Here is a 13176-nt window from a genome sequence, read left to right as displayed (position 1 = left end):
TCGGAAAGAATAAAAAAGTGAATAGTAAATGTTAGAAGATGTAGGCCCCTTAGTATCTTGTTGATAAAGCTATGAAATAGAGCAACCATTCTGAAAAGCAATTTAAAATCAAAAGAAGAAAAAAAATAAAATATTCATATTCATTAAACCCATAAATTTCACTGCTAAATCCAAGGAAGTCACTGAGAAGATAAAAGTTACCATATACACCAAAATATTTATAAATTTAATTTTTGTAACAAAAAAATTAAAAATAAAGTATAAATGCTCATTGACTGGACAATAATTAAACAAATTGTGGTATGTAGAATGGAATAATTAATGACAAATATTAAGAAAATAGAAAAGCATGGAAAAATACTATCTGATACAAATTAAAGTAGGGAAAGGAGGGAGAGAAGTACAATGTAGCCAGTAAGAACAATCATAAAACATTTAAAAGAGAATGTCATAGAAGAATACTGCTTCAAAAAAAAAAATATGAGAGGACACTGCCATCTCACTTTTTGCAGAAATAACATATTGCACAATTTCAAACTTTTTCAATGTAGTGAATAGTTTTATTGATTTCTTTAAAAAATATTATTTGTTATATGGGATGATACATTGGGAGAGATTTTGATAATGTGTAAAAAAGATATTGATGATCATACATGTCTGTGATATAATTTTGCTTTAGTTCTTAACTAGGAGCAGTTAGTAGAAAGGTGAAAAGGCAGATCTTTGCTGACTAAAGAGGATGAAATATAATTTTTAAATAAATAAAAATACATCCATAAAAATTCATTTTAAAAAACTTTGATGAACTGAATCAAATAAACATTACCAAGAAAACAAGATTCATGATTGTTGTTCAAGTCACTTTTTTTTTTTGTCTTCATGACCCCATTTGGGGATTTTCTTAAAGATACTGGAGCAATTTATCATTTTCTTCTCCAGATCATTTTACAGATGAGAAAACTGAGGCTAAGAATTATTTAACTTGCTCAGCATCACATAGCTAGTGTCTGTGGTCAAATCTAAACTCAAGAAGATAATTCTTCCTGATAGGTTCAAGACTAGCACTCTATCCACTGCACCATCTAGCTGCCCTCATATACACAATTACAATGTTGTAAATGCAAAGATACTACTTTACCCCAAATAGCTGCACATATATAAACCAATCTGATCTTTTCAAGCCTTGAAGGTTACAATGCCAGCTTCATCCCTGTTGCATATCTGGGAAACTACTCAGAAGTCAAGTGACTTGCTCAAGGATACAATTCCAACACATAAGATTAAATAAGGGTTGATGTCTCCTAACTCCAAGTCCAGTGTTTTTCCTCAATTAGAATTGAACTGTAATACTAAATTTGGTCTCCACTACATAACAGGATTGTTGCAGGAAAAGCTTACTAAAATATTAATATTTTAACAACTAAGATGTTTGAAATCATGTATTTTTAATAATTGCAGAATTTCACTATCGTATATATGGCCACATAGTCCAGAGATCAAATTATGCATTAGGAAACAAATTTATCTATAGTTTACTAAAAAGTTGGCCAGATGTCATCTTACCACTGATAGAATAGCCTCAAATTCCACTTGAGTGCAACTGCTTGACCGAAATAACAGCAGCATAAGCATGCCTGCATGTTATTAAAGGAAATAGTGGAAAATTTCACAGGCTGACATCCAGAACGTCTGCGGTTCTTTTTCATATTTCTTTCTTCCTGCAAAGCCGTTATTAGAACAGGACCAATTTTTTTTTTAAGCTTGGAAATTTCCACTGTGTGCGTGTGTGTGTGTGTGTGTGTGTGTGTTTGTTTTTTAACCAAGTCTTTAAAAATGTAAGCTGCAAAAAATTTTGGGATTCTGGCAAAATAAAATCATGCATTAAAGTAACAAATGAATAAAAGTACATCCATAATCAAGAAATATAAGGAGTTAGAATCAAGTCTGGGAGTTATTTTTTTGTTTCTTTGGAGATACTTGGTTTTAAGTAAGCAAAGAAAGAATCTGAAATAGACTATTTGAGAATCTAACCATTTAATTAAAGCTCCATATATGAAGAACACTGCATAAAGGACCTCCATTTCTTTTTAAGGAACAGTTTTGTCATTCAAAATGTACACATTAGAAAGGGACCTGTATGTGCCAAAATGTTTGTGGCAGCTCTTTTGGTAGTGGCTAGAAACTGGAAAATGAATGGATGTCCATCAATTGGAGAATGGTTGGGTAAATTATGGTATATGAATGTTATGGAACATTATTGCTCTATAAGAAATGACCAGCAGGATGAATACAGAGAGGTTTGGAGAGACTTACATGAACTGATGCTCAGTGAAATGAGCAGAACCAGAAGATCACTATACACTTCAACAACAATACTGTATGAAGATATATTCTGATGGAAGTGGATATCTTCAACATAAAGAAGATCCAACTCACTTCCAGTTGATCAATGATGGACAGAAACAACTACACCCAGAGAAGGAACACTGGGAATTGAATGTAAACTGTTAGCACTACTGTCTTTCTACCCAGGTTACTTATATCTTCGGAATCCAATTCTTAACGTGCAACAAGAAAATTGGATTTACACACATATCTAGGTTATACTGTAACACATTTAATATGGGATTGCCTGTCATCTAGGGGAGGAAGTAGAAGGAGGGAGGGGAAAATTTGGAAAAATGAATACAAGAGATAATGTTATAAAAAAAAATTACTCATGCATATGTACTGTCAAAAAATTTTTTATAATTATAAAATTAATAAAACTTTTTAAAAATGTACACATTAGTATAGTAGCTAAAAGGAAAAAAAAACAAAAAAGGAGACTGTTCAATATAATATTGTGGTGAAAATAAATATGATGGTTATTAGTCTGAAGTCAAGAGAAGAAATTTATGAATGTTTCACGTAAGATTTAATATGCTAATTAGATTTAACATATATTCCTACCATGTTTAACATATATTGGACAACCTGCCATCTAGAGGAGGGCGTAGGGAAAGAAGAGGGAAATTGGAACAAGGTTTTGCAAGGGCTAACGTTGAAGAATTGTCCACACATGTTTTGAAAAATGAAAAGCTTTAATAAATAAATAAATAAGATTTAATATGCTAGATGGTGAAGCACTATATGTTCTTCATTAAGATTAGACCAAACAAATGATGTTGGTTAATTTTTGCTCTTCATTTATACAAATACATGAGAAACTAGATAAGGGCTTATTGATCCCTTTTTATTAAAGGAAGAAAAAGAAGGGAAGTTCCACACCATGAATTTTAATTAAAAAACAAAGACTTTTAAAAAGACTAAATAGTTTAATATCAATGTTATACATATAGAGGGTTGGGCATGGGAGAAATAGAGAAGTATCAATGCTAAAATACGAACTATTTCCAGATTCTCAAAAATCTTTAAGAACTTTTTTTGATTAATACTTTAATACTTCCTTTAAAATTTCACTCCTAAAAACCCTGCCTCCCTCTTCCAAACTTCTCTATTTCTCTCACAGGCACCACCATCCTTCTAATGGGTATTGTCATAACCTAGACTCTTCCATTCCCCTTAACTCAAATATCAAATCAGTGGCTAAATCTCAATATTTATACCTTTATAATAAGACCTCTTTCTCACCACTCATTTAATTGCCAACAACCACACTAGTTCATGTACTCATCACCTCTCTTGACTACAACAGTCTCAGTCTTCCTGCCTCAGATCTCTTCCCCACCAACCACCTATGGCTCAATTTTCAGTAATTGTCCTAAAACACAGCAGAGTCAACCTCTAACCCCAAACTCGTGGTTCCCTATTACCTCCAGAATCAAATATAAATTCTTGTTTGATATTTAAAACTCCCCATTACCTGAGCCCATCCTAGTTCTCCAGTCTTATACTTTAATCCATTCCATGCATTTTATTATCTATTGATACTGGCCTACTCTATATTCCTCATATATAAGATTCCATTTTCTCTCTGTCCATGTCTTTGGACAGATATCCAGGCCTAGAATGCCTCTGTACTCACCTCCAACTCTTAGTTTCCAAGGTTCCTTCAGGTCTCAATTAGCCTTAACCACTCTCCCAATGTCCAGACTTAGATCTTCAACTACCTTTTGGAAACTCAAAATGGACATCCCAAACAGACACTTTAAACGTGACATATTCAAACAATTCATTATGTTGCCAAAAAACTCTCTACTTTTAAACTTTCCTATTACAGTTGAAGATACTACCATGCTTCCTACACATAGGCTCACAATCAAGGCGAGACCCTGAACTTCTACCTCACCCTCATCCTTTGGTTCTTTCCCCATAATCAATCTACTGACAAGGTCAGTCCATTCTACTATCATATCATTTCTTACACACATCCCCTTCTATCTTCCTTTGCTCTCTCTACTACAGTCCAGGTCCTTATCACCTCAATCTTAAGACTACTGCAATAGCTTTCTAGGTGACCTTCCTGTAGAGTTTCTCTCTCCCCATTCCATAGCATCCTTCAGTCACAGCTACCTAATAAATTTTCCTAAAATACAGGTCTGACCATGTTACGCTCTCTATTCAAACTCCCTATCACTTCCAGACACACATAAAATCCTGCCTAGCTTTTAAAGCCTTCCATAACCTGGTCTCTTTCGACCTTTCTAGTCTTCTTCTTCCTAAAACTTCCTTTCCTACCCCATTTACTCTGTGATCCAGTGTCATTACCCTCCTAGAGGTTGCTTGAACTGGACATTTCCATTTCCAGTCTCCAGATATTTTCCCTAACAATATCCCATAGTTAGAGTACTATCCCTCCTCTCTACCTCTTCCCTTTCATAACTGACTCCAAATTCCTACCTAATATCCCATCCTTTACAAGAAGCCTTTGTCAATCCCCCTTAATATTACTTCCTTCTCTAAATCAATAATTCCACTCCATCCTATTCAGAGCCTTTTTGAACACAAATGTTTTCATCTTATTTCTCTCATAAGATTGTGAATTTCTGTAGTCCTTCCCAACTTTTTCTTCTACTCACGGATAGCATTTACCCACCTGTAATATTCAGCAAAAAATAATTTATATTACTCACAGGGCATCAATACATCCATCTGTAATATTATCTCACCTGCCAATACATGTCTTTTGGATCTACAAGTTGAAAGTGCTCTTTTTCTTTCCTCAAAATACACTGTTGTCATTTAAATGAATATTTCCAGTAAAATGTGGACTTTGTAGATAACCATGAGGAATTTTTTGCCTTATGTATTCTAGTGCCCAGCCTAATGCCTCGCACACAGCAGCCCTTACACCAATAAAACAAACTGAAGTAATTGTCTTCCTTTTAGACTAGTAAGAGAAATTCAGAGGCCATGTCTCTGTATTTTTCCCCACAACTCACACAAAAGAGGTGTTTAATAAACTTGCTGAATGACAATTAAATGAACTTGGTAGTAGTGGAAAAAGTTAAATAGGATCCCAAGAACAAGAATAGAATACTCAAACAAGGGGACTGCTTCTGAAGAGATGGAAGAAGAATGATGAACTCAGACCTCATTCTTAACCTATATATTGACTCAAATGAAACTGCCATAGACCAAATGTGAGTGAGGATAGAGACAAAGTACTTAGAGAACAGCCATTTACTTAACTGAATTCTCCTTATATTACATGTTATTCAACAGATCTTAACTCCTGATAAAATTATCAATTTGACTAATATCCTAACACTCCATATCACATGAAGATGATACACCTGAGCTACCCCACACCATCAGTGGAAAAGATATGTGTCTTGAGTTGTTTTTCCCACTAAGGACTACCCATTTCCCCAAACCCATCCAGACATACTTGCTCAAACATTCAACCCTGAGACTTCACAGGGTTAGATAGAGTTAAGGTTTGTCCCTAAAACAAAATAAAGGTGCCCCCTCCACCCTGCAAGGCTTAGCAAACCTAATAAGAGACAGAAAAAGTAAATGACTTAAATATACTTTCCTATTTTAAAAGTTTCTGAAATTTATGAATAATTTTCAAATAAAATTCTTTATAAGCAATATATAAAATAAGCCATTCTTTCATTAAAAAAAAAAAGGGGGGGGGAATTCACTTTAATGAATAATTTTAACAATGACCACAAATTTACTATCGGTTTTCAAAGGACATATTACTATGATTATTCTTGGACCCAAAACAAGACACCATAAATATACTAGATATGTAAAAGTGTAAATGGCACTTTTAAGAGTTAATTCACAGGCTAGCTTGTCACCAAACTTTTTATGCTGAATCAGCATGGGAACTAGCATACAGCATCATCCCATTGTCTAATGTAAACAGCTTAGCTCACTCAGTATTTAGCTAATAGAACTACAACAAATGGCACTGTAATTCACAGGTTCTCTTAGGTACAAACTATTTCAGAGGTAAAAGAGCCTTAGAGGCCTCATATTTTACAAATGGAAAAGATGAGATCCTGAGAAATGATTTGTCCAAAGTCACACATCAGATCACAAACAGAATCAGAATCCAAGCTAATTCTGTTTTCACTATACTTTCAATTACCTGTATCAAAACACTCTGGAGAAGATATGATCTTCACTGGAGTTCAAAGCAAAATGATTTGTCCAAAACTTATATGTAATTCCAGACTTTTGAAAATTAAAAAAAAAATTGCCCAGATGAAGTTTTAAAGGTATAAAAAAATAAGAAAAAGAAGCCAGTTTACTACATTTATGTACTGTACATGAACATTTGTTTTGAAGTGGTAGAGGTATAAAGATTATGCTCTTTCCTTGAATAATTTTAATTATTCAAAAATGTCAACTGTATGAAATGTAAACTACTGTTTATTAAACAACTTTTTCTACTATCCTCAAAAGAAAAATTATGGGGGTTTTTTCAGTTAAGAGTTTTCAAAATATCTGCTCAGTTTTTCTTCCTTTTTTGCTAAAATTCCTTTTTTCATCCTCACTTCTCTCCCTCTTTGTTCTAATGTCCTCAAATGCATGAGAAGGAGGAACAATACCACAATACAACTGCAGGCTTCCTGCCTACAGCTTAGCCATTATTCTTCAAGACTTGAGAACTTTCAAAACAGTCTTGTGATGCTTTGAAATTCCCTCTTTCAGATTTTCCCTCCTTCATGGAACATCTATTTAAAAGAATGACTTCTAAAATAGCCTGTCAAAATGCTGTGTCCTATCACAATTGCCAAGGCAAACTAAAAATGCCAACCTTAAAGATGGAGACCTTCATCCTAAAAGTAGGGAGCCCAAAAGAAAGTATAACTACAGCTATCCAAGGAGGAGAATAATATTCTTCTCATTTGCTTAATTTAAATGAAGGAAGTTTATAAAATGTCTTTATAATCTAATTATGCAAATTGCCACTACTTCTATTTTTATATATAATCAAACTAAGATCTTAAAGGGATAAAGTTATATATAATCAAACTAAGATCTTAAAGGGATAAGGATCTTAAAGGGATACAAAGCTGCAATAGGAAATGTAAGACTACATAGTTTATTAATACTTTTTAAACAAATGTTAGCTTTAAGAAAATGTCTTTTCACAACTTACCAGGCCAAGAAGGGAAAAAAAAAAAAATCACTAAAGGGTCAAAAATAAGAAATCAGCAGTAAATACAAAGTCCTTGGAATGGTTCTTCATACAATTAAAGTGGTAGTTTAAATCACCTTTGCTAATGAATTTATTGGCAACAAAATTTTTTAAAATAAACTAAACAAGCTACAAATAGAAATTAGCAGTAAGAATAAACAGCTATTGGCCCAGTATAGTAGGATTTCCAGGACATTTAAAAGGCCATAGCAATTTTTTTTTTTTAAACATAGAAGTAAAATCTCAAAATCAACTCAACCATTTCATACTTATTTAAAAATAACATTTTTAAAAATCTCAGTATTTTGTTAACAATAACATTTCAACTATTAACCTACTTATGCCAAGGAATATTAAAGGCAAACAATAAAATTATTTGGATAGTCCCTTGAACTTTGTTATAATGAGGATTAACCTGTATTTTCAGTTTTCAATTACCCATTTGAGATTTAAACTAATTGAGGATTATCCTCAAATCTGAGTATTTTCATCACCCACCCATCAATCTAGCACTTCTACCCAATACCAACAACAATAAAACCCAGGGGAAGAGTAGATTATACATTGTTTTGTATTATCCAAATTAATGCTGTCTTACCTTCATTAATATGTTTAATCAAAAGTTAACTTTAGAAGATCTGGGAATATATCCTAAAGTGTTTTCAAAGACTAGGGCTTCAAAATATTCATCAAAAGTCTCTAAGCAATGAAAATTAAATATTTCATAATCATAAATGATGTCAGCTTAATCTCTTCACCTCCTTTCTACATATTTTGATTCCCAAAATACCTGCCTCAGTGAAGTAAATAAAGCAAATATTACTAATCATTTTACAGAAGAGAATATTGAAACTTAGAAAAATTCTGACCACCCCACAATCATATACTATTAAGGGTGTTCTTAAATTTCAGGGAGGAAGAAGAAAGCTTTTTAAGGAGTAAGAAAAAACATCAAGGTGCAAGGTAGGAGTAAAAGTTATATGGACAATGGCTAGAAGCAATTAAAAGTTTTGTTTAGGGTTTTATTTTTGTTTGTTTGTTTTTTAGGCAAAACCTGCTTGCCAGCTAGCTGACCACATTACTTCTACTGCCTCTAGGCTACAAAGTTGGCACTACTGAGAATAAAACAAACGTTTATTACTGACCCATCATAAACTGGCCTGGGCAGGAAGATAGCTAGGGAACTGAGTTAGTACTGAGAAAGATCAAATGGGGTCACAACTCTCAATTATCTGGAATCAGATTATCTAGTTTGTGGATGAGCCAGCCTCTTAGCCATTGCTGGTTCTCTCTACTCCTGCTGGGAATCTTTTGGCCCTTTCACTGTTCATTTAACATCTCCACCAAAAGGAAGAGAAGGAAGAATAAATTAAAATCAGTTCTATCATTTGTTAGTGTACTGAAATTAAAGTTAGATTAAGAACCTCATTTATTGAAAATTTTAGAAAGAACTTCTAAGAGAGTTATGTTAAATAAAAAAGCCATTAGTTACTTCCAGCAAAGGCAATGAGCCACAGTTAACTACAGAAAAGATTTACAATAAACAATGCTATGCCCAATCACAAGATTGCTCCTTTTTTCTAAGAATAAGCAAAATTAATAAATTAATTTTTACAGATCAAATACGATGATTTTAAAAATAATTTTATAAAATAGAAAATGGCTAAACTGCAAACTCTAACAGAGCTTTCCCCTTCCCTGAGAATTAGGATTATTACTCCTACCATCTACTGCAAAGAGGAAAGGGAAAAAAAAATCATTCTTACTCCTGAGTCCTCTCTGCTCAAAACACTAGACCTTTTAACATCACAGAAACCAGAGGAAACACTGGATAGTACAATACAAAAGTAAATTCAAACTAAAAACAGTTAACAGTAGATCTAATGTTAAGGCCTATTAAGCCTGAAGTACACCTTCAATGTTGTTCAACAACTCTTGCTTTTCCAATCCTAGGCTGCTTATTAACAAACTAATAATTGTAATAAATGGTGGTAGTTTTACTCTATGGTCAAATAGCCATTGGAAGTGCTATTAAGTTTAAATTTGTAACAAACAAAAAGTTCTTAAAAAGAGCATTTACAAAAGCTCTGAACAAGGTTTAAAATCATTCAGTCCTAATAACATTGGAAATAACTAAATAAAGGCATTACCTTCACAATTAATTATGGTCAAGTTGATAAGAGTTTTTAGTTTGCCTTATTATCCAGGCTGAAAAATGAACAAACAAGGAGATCCTCTTAAAAGACTTATACAAAAATTAATGATTGTAAATCAAAAGGACAAAATTCTATTAATAGGTGGATAAAATTTTAAAACCTTGTCTTAACACTAAGTAAAGTTCTTAACATCTCACCCTATAAATATGCCTATTTCAAATCTCTAATTAAGTATACACCTTGTTAATTCAAGAGAAGCCCTAGAAAATAACTACTTGAGTAGTTAACTTTTGCATCAAAACATCACCTAAGAAAAAGTGATCACCTCATGTTCCTTATTTAAACTCAAATCTACCTGTGAGGGCTTATTTGTAGGGGGAGAGGGAGAAGTTAGGGGTCTTGAATGAGATTTGGGGTTTTTTTCTTGGGAGGGGTTGGGGAAGAGTAAGTCTTAGCAGCATGAAATAGTACTGTTATCTCCTACACAAAAACACAACTCGGAAAACCATTCTTGATATACTTATTTCCAAGCTACTGAAAATAGATACTGTATAATTTTTGTTTATTTAAATGTTTTATACCCTTTCAAGTTCTATTCATTGTGATAAACTTGTTGAAAATGAATTTTTAATCTGTAACAGATTTATAATGCAACAGTTTCAGAATTTGAAATACACAAAATAAAGAAGTTTGTGTATCAGAACTCAGCAATCCACAGATACAAAATTCTATTTTTCTTGAATTATTCTGTATTTTCAAGGACTGTTAAGGAATGCTTGAAACAAGTTATTTCCTAACACATCTATCCCTGAAATCTTATCTGTATTCTATAATCTTCACCTCTTTATCTTGTGCTATGTTAAGTAGGAAATTGTATTAATTTTTATATGATTACTGTCAATTAAGTCATTTTTCCCATCAACATAATACAAAATATTTGATCACTTAGATCAGGGCAACCTAGATTACTGCTCATTTAAATGCAGGACCTGAAGCAGCCCGCTGTGTCAGGGAGAGTATAGTGTTCAATATCATTTTACATGTTACCAACAGAGGGTTCATCTTACACACAAACAATGGGCACTGGCAGGGTGTCTTCACCCTCCTGAAGCCCCACAAATTGTATTTCTCCATAAACCGATTACAAAATTAGAAGATGGATGGAAATTTCGGAAGCTCTTTTGTAGGTTACTGCCAAAAAGAATTTTTTAATCACTCAAAATACAAGATTCCTAATTATATTTTCCTCCCTCTTCATTTTATTTTTTGCTCTACCTATGTATTTAACAGAATGTTCATAGAAAGACTTTAAATAAGCAGTGCAAAATAACAAGATATTTCCAAATCCAACAAACTATCCAAAAACTTATCGTTTTTTGACAAAATATGTTGTTATCTATGTTATGTATACACTGCAAGGACGGTTTCTTAAAAATGGATGATTTCCCTAAAAATTCTTCTCTAACTTAAATAAGTGTTTCCATGAACACTTAAACCTTTGCAGTAAATATTCGGCTTAATAAAAACTGTGCATTTAGTCCTCTTAATGAAAGAGTCTCAAGAATCTAGCTCAACACTACCACTGGCCTCATCTCATTCAACTCCATTTGAAACCAATGCAGGGAGACAGCTGGTATTTTGCCTTCCCATTTTCTTACAGTACGAGGTTAGTCACAAAAACAGGTTGGTTTGAAGTGCGGCTCAAAAATGCAAAATAATTTCCCTCAATAGAAGGGGAGGAAAGCGAGGGAGCCAGAGAGGGTTTAACTGAGGAGAGAATCGCAGTAACTTCGTGAGTATTCTATCACAAACTCACTACTTTTCTTTTTTTCCCCCACCCTCTTCATCTTGAACAACTTCGTCACTCCACAGCGTCGTCTAGAAATGAACTAGAAATAGCTTCTCGAAAAGAAAACGTTTTAGGAACACGAGTGAACGAAAAAAGCCCCGGTGTGTTTAATCATTAAAACCAAACTTTTAACCTTTGTGAGTCCGAGAAGAGGGAGAATTGTGGCCAAAAGCCCAAATTTCACTCGGACTTATCAGGGCGCTTCTTTTCCTTCCCTTGTTAGCCAGGGACCCACCTTTCCAAGGATGACTTGACGGGCAGAAAATTGTTCTGGAAGCCGCTTGGGTGCACAATGTTTTGGGATGGGTTTTGGGGGGTACAGCGCAGCAGTCCCAACAGGTTTGTTGGGGTTTTCCTTGCCTTCCCTTTGGGGGAACTGCTGCTTTCTAAGTGGCCAAGCCCGGAAAAGGTAGGGGCAAAATAAACTTTGAGGAGAGGGGAGGGAGCGCCCCCCCGCGCGCCCCGCGGCCCCTCGCGCAGCTCCCGGACGCCCCCGGCCCGAGACAGCCCCGTACCTCGGCTCCCGCCCGTCAGTGGGTCCGTCCGTCCGCCCGTCGGCGCCTCGATTCCTCCTCCCAGCAGTGGGCAATCCACCTCAGCAGCCCCGGCAGCGCGGGCGCGCCCCCAACCACACACACACACACAGGACCCCCTCCCCGCCGAGGCTCGGGGCGCTCCGAGGGGCGAGGACTCGAGGACACCGGCGGCGGAGCTCGCCCTCCTCCTTCTTCTTGTCCTCCTCCTCCTCCTCCTCCTCCTCCCTCAACCCTTCGCCCCCGCCCCGTTTTCCGTCGCCGCCTCCTCCTCCTCCTCCTCCTCCTCCTTTATCTCCACTCACCGCCCGCCGCCATCTTCGTCGCTGGTCGGATTTAAATAGGAAACTCGCCCCCCGAGCGCCACCAGCCCCGCCGAGGAATAGGCGGCTGAAGCTGGTGCTCCGGCCGCGGCGCGGGGACCGCTGGGAGATGTAGTCCCCAGGCCCCGCCCCGCACTACAGCTCCCAGAGGACCCTGCGCCCAGGGAGCCAGCCTGGAGATCCTTTTAGTCCCAGGTTGTCTTTTCCCAAGGCATCCCTGCTTTGTGCTTAGTTATCAGAAGCATTTAGGGATGATGGGATTTACAAGTTGGAGAGACCTGAGAAATCCACAGAGTGTCAGGACTGAGAGAGATACTATAGATTATGTAAACCAGCCTGTACTATCAGGGATCCCTTCTGTCCTGTTCTTTGAGTCCCTTAAACAATATCTCCAAAACAACATCCTCTAACAAGCAGAAGGCCCGCAGCTCATAAGACGGCCCATTCCACTTCTGGCCACGTCCTCTTTGGGGCAGCCAGATGGCTCAATGGCTAGAGCGCCCGGCTTGGTGGGGTCAAGAAGACTTGAGTTCAGATTTGGACTCAGACACGTATTAGATATGTTAGACAATCATTTAGACAATAGACAAATCATTTAATGTCTTTGTCTCACGGGAGAAGGAAAAGATAAACTACTTCAGACTCCTTGCCAAGAAAACCCCACGAACAGTATCATCCACCAGAACGCAAAGCGTCCAACAACACTGAAAAA

General features: G+C 35.9%; 1 protein-coding gene across 1 annotated transcript in view; it reads right to left on the bottom strand.

Annotated features, from left to right (window-relative positions):
- Positions 1–12553, bottom strand: part of NCOA3 (nuclear receptor coactivator 3) — a 195584-nt gene extending 183031 nt beyond the window's left edge. The window contains exon 1 of the mRNA XM_074288548.1: positions 12447–12553. The gene's annotated coding sequence lies outside the window, so the exon portion shown is untranslated. The remainder of the gene's footprint in view (positions 1–12446) is intronic.
- Between the last annotated feature and the right edge of the window lie 623 nt (positions 12554–13176).

Source organism: Sminthopsis crassicaudata, chromosome 2 (genome assembly GCF_048593235.1).
Source record: "Sminthopsis crassicaudata isolate SCR6 chromosome 2, ASM4859323v1, whole genome shotgun sequence".
In the NCBI taxonomy this organism is placed as follows: Eukaryota; Metazoa; Chordata; class Mammalia; order Dasyuromorphia; family Dasyuridae; genus Sminthopsis; species Sminthopsis crassicaudata.
Note: the sequence above shows the minus strand (reverse complement) of the source record. Positions and strands in the feature narration are given on the sequence as shown.